Genomic DNA, 8702 nt, shown 5'->3' with positions numbered 1-8702 from the left:
TCCCGTTCTGTTCACTTACCGATATGGTAGGTCCTGAATCTCTCTCCATACAATCATAGGACAGCAGCCTCCGTTTCACACAGGGTACTACTGTCTATGGATATAACAATTTTTCCAGTTAGTCCCTCAGGGGGGTGTCCCTAGAATTTTTTTTTTTTTTGTATGTTACCAACAAATATCCCGAATGTGTTCCTTGGCACACTCGTCTAATTATTTCCTCAGACTCGATTCCTAAAAATGGAATCTTTGTGCCAAAGAGTTTGCACATTTAAAACGTTCATCCGTTTTGCCAGACGGTCCTCCAGAAGAGCTGTGTCGATTGATAAATTCAAAGGAGCTGCCCACCGTGTACTTGCACCATCTTGAGAGTGAAAGCCTCCTTAAATTTTGCACAGCCCCCATCCACCTAGTTCCAGCCCTGCTGGTGACACTGCATATGGTCATATGGTGATGGGCTCTTTGGGAGTTCTTTATAAGGTGTCTCTGTATGTATGTATGTATGACGTATGTATTTTAAAAATTCTTTAATGTTTATTTATATATTTTGAGAGAAAGAGCTCGAGCAGGGGAGGGGCAGAGAGAGAAGGAGAGAGAGAGAATCCCAAGCAGGCTCCGCACTGCCAGTGCAGAGTCTGACACAGGGCTCGACCTCACGAACTGCAAGATCATGACCTGAGCTGAAACCAAGTCGGACGCCTGACTGAGTCACCCAGACGCCGCATGATGTATGTATGTATCTAGCTCATCTTTCCCTTGAAGTGAGCTGGCTATTTTTCTTTTTGATTTGGAAGAATTGCTTTTATGTTTATGGGTTTCCTCCTTCTGTTGCAATGTTTTCCCCAGTGTGTTCGCCATGAAAAGATTTTAAAACTTTTTTGTAGTCAAATCTATTCATCTTTTTTTTCCTTCATGGTTTCTGCCATTAGTATCATATTTAGAAGCCTTTCCTCCCCTCCCCTTCCTGCCCCTTTTTATAAATTACTCGCACAGACTTTTAAGAACTTGTGAGGGTTTTTTTTTTTTACATTTGAATATTTGATTCATTTGGAATCAATTTCAGAGAATAGAAGCAGGGTATGGGGGCACCTGGCTGGTTCGGTCAGAAGAGCATGTGACTCTTGATCTCAGGGGTCATGAGTTCAAGCCCCACGTTGGGTCTAGAGCTTACTTTAAAAAAAAATCATCGTCATAAATGCCAACTACAAAATTATTCAAAAGAAGGAAAAAAGGAAACCAGAGAACAATCAGGAGGCCACATGGCAGGACATCTAAGGGCATTATTTTAGTATCAAACATGCCTGGCTTCACCCAGCTCCACCCCTCATGGTCCTCAGGATCTCAGACAAGCTCCCCCTGAATGCCTCATGTAAAATAGGGGAGGGGGCTGATAACAGTTCCTTACTAGTGGAAAAACTAAATAGCTAGGGATTTCTCCTGCTGTGGACTTAAAATGAAACAGTGATAGTCACAGGACACAATGCACACTATGTACCCAATAAATGGTATCTCTTATCAGGATCCCCTATACTCCAAAAAATTAGGTTGGGATATTCACTGGAATTGCATTTATTTTAGTCTAGAAAGATTGATAATCTTACTATAATGAGTCCTTCCAACAAAAACAAAGCATTTCTAGGACACCTGGCTGGCTCAGTTGGTAGAGCATGCGGCTCTTGGTCTCGGGGTTGTGAGTTTAAGCCCCATGTCAGGTGTAAAGAAAGATGACTTAAAAATAAAATTTTTTTTGAGTTATTTGGCGGGGGTGGGCAGAGAGAGATAGAGAGAGAGAGGAAGGGGCAGATAGAGAAAGAGAATCCCAAGCAGGCTCCACGCTGTCAACATGGAGCCTGAGGCTGTCTCGACCCCACGACTGAGATCGTGACCTGAGCCGAGATCAAGAGTCAGCTGCTTAACTGACTGAGCCACCCTAGTGCCCCAAAAATAAAATATTAAAAAACAAAAAAAAAGCTTTTCCATCTCTCCATATATGTCTTCTTTTTTGTTCTTTGGTAGTTTTCTAACTCCTCATACTTTTCTTCCAAAACTCGGATCTTGTCATATCCTAATTTGTGACCTGCTTCCCCCCAATGCTTATTTTTTTCTGAAAATCTTTCATAAAATACAACAGTGCATTGTTTTATAACATTTTTATATGGCTGCTGTATTCCTTTTCTGTTACCGTATAACAAACTACCTCAAAATCTAGCAAAAAGAAAATCTTTTTTTTTTAATGTTTATTTTTGAGAGAGAGAGAGAGAGAGAGAGAGAGCGCAGGCTAGCGAGCATGGGGGTGGGCAGCAGAAAGAGAGGGAGACAGAATCTGAAGCAGGCTCCCGGTTCTGAGCTGTCAGCACAGAGACCAACGCGGGGCTCAGACCCACGAACTGCGAGATCATGACCTGAGCTGAAGTCGGACGCTTCATCCATTGAGTCACCCAGGTGCCCCATGGCTGCGTCTTTCTCAAGATCCAGTCAGGATGTTGGCCATGACTCTAGTCTCGCTGGGGGCTTCAATGGGGCCAGAGGACCAATCCACTTTCAAGGTGGTTCGCTCACGTGGCTGGTAAGTTGGTGCTGGCTGTTGGTAGGAGGCCTCCGTTCCTTGCCATGGGGACCTCTCTCCACAGGGGCTGCGGGAGTATGTCGTCATGACATGGCAACGGGGCTCCCTGAGAGGGAGCGGTCCAAGAGAGAGCAAAATGGAAGCCACAGCGTCTTGTATGACCTCACCTCAGAGGTCACACACTGTCACATCTGTGATTATATAGTAGTTACACAGGTCAGCCCTATGCATTGTGGGGAATGGTCCAGAAAGGCAGGAAGTACCGGGAGATGGGGGTCCGAAGGACCACCTAGGAGGACCGTCCCATGCATATAGGCCGCATTTACGCAACAAATCCCCTCTCTTGGAACATTTAACCGCTCCGTCTCACAAGCTGAGATTCCAAGGCCCAGCAAGGGTCACTGTATCACTTGCAGGCATGGGGCGAGTTACGGGCAGGGTCAGGCTAGCCCAAATCCTGTGAGTCAACCCACCAGAGAGGTGAGGGGATGCCTGGAAGCAGGCAGAGCCCCTCTCCTAGCAGGGGAAACCCACGAAACCAGGTTAAAGCAGGGAGTGGGCAGAGGAATGGAGACTTCAGCCAACATACAGGAAGGAACACAGAGCTCTGAGGCTGCCTGGCTGCCCGTGCCCATCAACCGGCCCAGAGAGATGCCTCGGCAGGAGTCCTGCATACCAACGCTCCCTCCCGGGACACCATGCCCAATGACTCAGGTTTTCAGTCCTCTGGATACCGTCCCCCCCGCACACGGGGGCTCATCCAAACTGTTGCCTCTTGGGCTAGAAAGGCTGACAACCTGCACCTGGGCCTTGGGGGTCTGGTTGGCTTGGGTTCAAATGCTAGCTCCGCTCTGAGCCTCAGTTTCTGCATCCAAGGCGACGATCGTATCAGGTGTATTCGTTTCCTAGAGCTAATTTCAAAACTGCGTGGTTTCAACAACAGAAATGCAATTGCCTTGTGGTTCTGGGTGCCAGGAGTTTGAAATGAGGCTGTTGGCCCTTCTGAGGGCCGTGGGAATCTGTTCCATGCTTCTCCCCCAGTTTCTGGGGGCTTGGCTGGTGACCTTGGGTGTTCCTTGGCTTATGGCAAGACTGCAGTCTTCACACGGCAATTTCCCTGCACGTCTGCCTCCGTGTCCAAATTTCCCCTTTTCATAAGACACAGCCAAGTCAGACGAAGGCCCACCCTCATGATCTCATCTTAATTTGATTCTCTGCCCAGACCCTATTTCCAACAAGGTCACGTACACAGGGCCTGGGAATCAAGACTTCAACATCTTTTAGGGGGACACAGGTCAACCCGTTACACTAAGTAACACGAATGTGTTGGACAGCTTGGACAGCAAGGACAGCTTGCCATCCCTTTGATGGGCGTGGTTGTGTTCAATCCTCACAAATGACCCATCAAATAAGTGCTCTCGTTCTCCTCTCTGTCTTACAGAGGAGGCAGGTGAGCCTCAGAAGAAGGAAGTGTCTGATCTGGAGCTCCACAGCTCCTAAGTCGGGACGCCCGGTTGAACTAGGCACATCCCAGCAGGTCTATAGCTCCCCGATGGGGTTGCCGTGTGTTTCTTCTGCCCGAAGGTCACCTTGTCCAGAGCTTTCCCTGACCACTTGCCGAAACAGCCCTCCCCATCACCCTTCTCCCCTTGGTCTTCCAAACCTATTTCATTTCTCTGACGCTAATCTGATCTTATTCGAAGGACTCTGACAATACCAATTTATTGAAGCACAAGGGATTTCGCACGTATTATAGTAAATATATTTGCTTATATGTCGTTTGACTAGGTCCCCCACTGGATGCCATCCAAAGGCAGTGACTGTTTCCTTCACTCGTGGACCCCAAATTCCTATGGAGAGCGTGGGCACTCCAGAAATGTTTGTTGAATGAACTGAGTGAAGGAGAATGTGATACAATGTCCCAGAAGTGCCTGGAATATATTGGATTATGACATTGTGATGGGTTTTTTTTCTTACACTATGTGTGCAGGTTGGTTTTTACATTCATTTTCTATGGCTGCTATCACCAGTTACCAGAAACATAGTGGCTTAAAACATCAGGAATTTTTTCTCTTGTAGTTCTAGAGGCCGGAAGTCTAAAATCGAGTAGGGCTGAGTTCTTTCCGAGACTCTGAGTGGAGAATCCATTCGCTTGCCTTTTTCTGCTTCTAGAGGCCCCCCCCCCCCACCCCGGTACTCCTTGGCTCATGATCCTGCTTTCATCACTCCAACCTCCTGCTTTCGTTGTTACGTATCTTTCTGCTTGCTCTGATCCTGCCACCTCCCTCTTATAAAGACCCCTGGGATTATACAGGCCCACCTGGATAAAGCAGGATACCCTCCCCATCTCAACAGCCTTGATCACACCTGCAAAATCCCTCTTACCATGTCAGGTGACATGTTCCCAAGTTCCAGGGATTGGGATACAGACATCCTTGGAGAGCCATTATGCAGCCTACCAAAGCTTTATTACCTCTCAGTTTCATTTTCGAAGAGTTACGGAGAAATTGCAAATTGGTTGCTCTAAAAAGGGAACTCTCCATAGAGTTCTGAAGAACCTCTGTCTTTTGCCTGAATCCTAAAGCAGAAAACCTGGTCTTGTATACCAGCCTCACCACTCCCTAGCTATGTGACCTTGGGCGTGTGACTTAACAACTTTGCGAGTGAATTTCCTCATCCGTGAAATAAGGATCACAACAGTGGTGACAAGAAATAAAGAAAGCAGCCCAACCCAGGAAGGAACACTGGGGCCATAGGAGCACAGAGAAGGGGCACCTAATTCAGCCCTCGGTCAGGGAAGGCTTCCTGGAGGAGGTGAGCCTGCAGCCTGAGTGGGGGCATTCCCATATTAATAACCTTGTCTCCAGCACACTCACAAAGCATTTTGCATAACACCTGGCAGACTGCAAATTACTCCATAACCTGTTGTGTGGTTTTTTTTTTCTTTTTTTCCTTTTTCTTTAAGTAGGCTTCAGAAGCCCAGGGTGGAGCCCAACGTGAGGCTTGAACTCATGACCCTGACCAGCCATGAGATTAAGACCTGAGCTGAGGTGGACTGAGCCACCCAGGTGCCCCCTGTTGTATTTATTGATTTATTGATTTATTGATTTATTTAATGTTTATTTATTAACGAGTGGGAGAGGGGCAGAGAGAGGGAGACACAGAATCTGAAGCAGGCTCCAGGCTCCGAGCTGTCAACACAGAGCTGGACATAGGGCTTGAACTCACGAGCCATGAGATCATGACCTGAGCCGAAGCTGAAGTCCCACGCTTAACTGACTGAGCCACCCATGCGCCTCTCCCTGTTGTTTTTTGATAGTTGAAAAAGCTGGGAATACAATGACCAGATCAAAGACGATTAAATAAATTTTGATGAAAAAAAATTAGGATGATAACGAACGGAAAGGGCTTTACTGGATAGAAGAAAACTTTGGAGCTGCCTCCTCTAGCTGAGTCCCCTCTTCCACTCCTGGGGTCCCTTGAAACCTACAGACTGACTCCAAGTGGGGGAGGGGGACTTTCACTTCTCCTATCCCCTCCCCACCCCCCTGATGGGCCCCAGCAGAGTCAGGGCCCCAGCCATTTGCACAAGAGTTTAAAATAACCAGGATTTGAAATCAAGCAGAATCAAAGCAGGATGGATCTGTGCCTTGGAATCTGGAGACAAAAGGAAAAATCAGTGATACGGTAAAAAATGTTAACATTTTGTTCATCATGGATTTAGGCATTAAATTTGATTCCCTAAAATGTTGCATGAAAATATTTCTCTGGTTACTTACTGGGGTGGTTGTTGGTTTGTTTTGGAGGCCCCTGAAGTTTTGGGCCCTCACCCTGGTCCCAGCCCTGCCCCTGAGATTTTTCTTAGGGACCATGTGACAAGACAGAGATACTTACGACAAAGTCCAGTGACACTTGCTGTGTCTCTGGGGACAGAATGGAGGTGACGGGATCCTGGAAAGGACCAGGCCCGGGGGCTTTTTGGAGGGGGTATCAGGCAAGAATTAGTTGTGGGAGGAAGAGGGCCTCTCTTGAGGAGGAAGTGAGAAAGCGTAGAGATGGTCTCCGGAAAGGGGGGAGGTGGGTTTATTGCCATCCAGACAACAGGATCAGACCTTGGTATGGATTTCTTTCTTTCTTTCTTTCTTTCTTTCTTTCTTTCTTTCTTTCTTTCAAGTTTATTTGAGAGGGGGGAGGGTCAGGGGGGATCTGAAGTGGGCTCTGAGCTAATGGCAGAAAGGGCTCCAAGCTAACATCAGAGAGTCTGGACGCAGGGTTCAAACTCACGAACGCTGAGATCATGGCCTGAGCTGAAGTCAGACGCTTAACCGACTGAGCCACCCAGGCACCCAGGTTAGGATTCCTTGATTGCAGAGGAAGAAACTAGAGGCAAGAGCGGAGGGGTGACCTGGCATTTGTGTAGGTAAATCTGTAATCCCCAGACCAGGACCTTTAGCATCGTCAGGGAATTATTAAACGTGTAAAAATTTCCAGCTTGCTATTAAATCAGTGAATCAGAAACTCTAGAGGGTGGAGCCTAGATGCCTGTTTTCTCCAGGGGATTTTCAAACACTTGAATTTGAGAACCACTGGCCTAAGGCTCTCGGCCCTAAAACCCCACACCCATTTCACAAATACTTTGTAATGATTACTAACTGGGAACAAAATTTATAGATTATAAAGCCCATGTACACATGTAGTCTAAAAACCCCAAATCCGTGATGCACTGATGTAATGTAGACATAAAAGAAAAATAAATCATAACAAAACATGCATTTCAGTGTGTGAATACTTGGGCACAGCTCTCTGGAGGGCAAAGGAAAGTCTCAGAAGTTTGTGTCTGTTTTTAATGAACGGGTTTGGATTTGAGAGTAAGATATTCATCATTCAACTGAAATTTTGTCCCCAATTTTGTCTTATATTTGGATACTTATTTATTTTTGAGAGTGAGAGAGACAGAGCGTGAGCGGAGACACAGAATCTTTTGAGAGAGGGGGAGACACAGAATCCTAAGCAGGCTCCAGGTGCCGAGCTGTCAGCACAGAGCCCGACGCAGAGACTCAAACCCAGGAACTGCAAGATCGTGACCTGAGCTGAGGTGGGATGCTTAACTGACTGAGCCACCCAGGAGCCCCTATATCTGATATTTTAAAATAAGTGCTAACTAAGTATGACTGTGGACCAAGATCACAGGTACAAACGCAAATCTGTTTGGTCAACTACTCTTAATATTAGGAGTGGCGTTGCCATTCATAAACTCTTCCCAAATGGTGACCAACTCCCCACAAAGCTCTCAAAGTATATTTTCCCGTCTAGTTAAACACAGTTGCATTTCTGAAAATTCGTGAAAGAGCCTCGGCATTGATGTATAAAATGGAGTTAAGTCCTGGCTTCAGAGAATTTTGAATGGATTTCTCACCTACACAGGTGTTTGTGGGAATGGAACAATTCTTTGGGAAAGTCTCCAGTACCTTGCAGGACATCTCATATTCCTGGCTCCTGCCCTCTAAATGCCAGTGGCTCTCTAGTACCCATAAGCAAGACAACAAAAAATACGCCTACAATTAAAAAAAAAAAAAAATGCTCCATAGGGGTTACAATGCCCCCACTGAGAACCACCTTTAAAATGAATGGTGCTGAAGGGTGCCTGGGTGGCTCAGTCGGTTAGTCGGACATCGCTCAGGTCATGATCTCCCGGTTTGTGAGTTCCAGCCCCCAGCCCGGCTCTGTGCTGACAGCTTGGAGCCCGCTTCTGTGTCTCGCTCTCTCTCTGCCCCTCCCCCATTTACACTCAGTCTCTCCCCCTCTCTCAAAGATAAACATTAAAACAAAACAAAAAAAATTAATAAATAAAATGAATGGTGCTGAAGAGTCAGATCCCAGGAATATGCAGGAGGTCCCAGCCCCTGGATTTGGGGGAGGGATCCAGGAGGCTGCGTGGGTTTCTGGCGGGGGTGGGGGGGCGGAGCCCTTTGCTGAAATGCAGGATTGGACCAGGCCATGTGGGGGTGCTTGTGCAGTGTGCACGCCAGAGACAGAAGTGAAGAAGGGCTTTTTGGAAATGAAAGAGAACTTCCCTATCATTGAGTCAAGCCAGTACTGATTGCTACGGTACTCCACCTCTCCTACATCTCCATACTGG

Source organism: Panthera leo, chromosome D3 (assembly GCF_018350215.1).
Source record: "Panthera leo isolate Ple1 chromosome D3, P.leo_Ple1_pat1.1, whole genome shotgun sequence".
NCBI lineage: Eukaryota > Metazoa > Chordata > Mammalia > Carnivora > Felidae > Panthera > Panthera leo.
The sequence above is the reverse complement of the archived record's forward strand: the minus strand, read 5'-3'. Positions refer to the sequence as shown.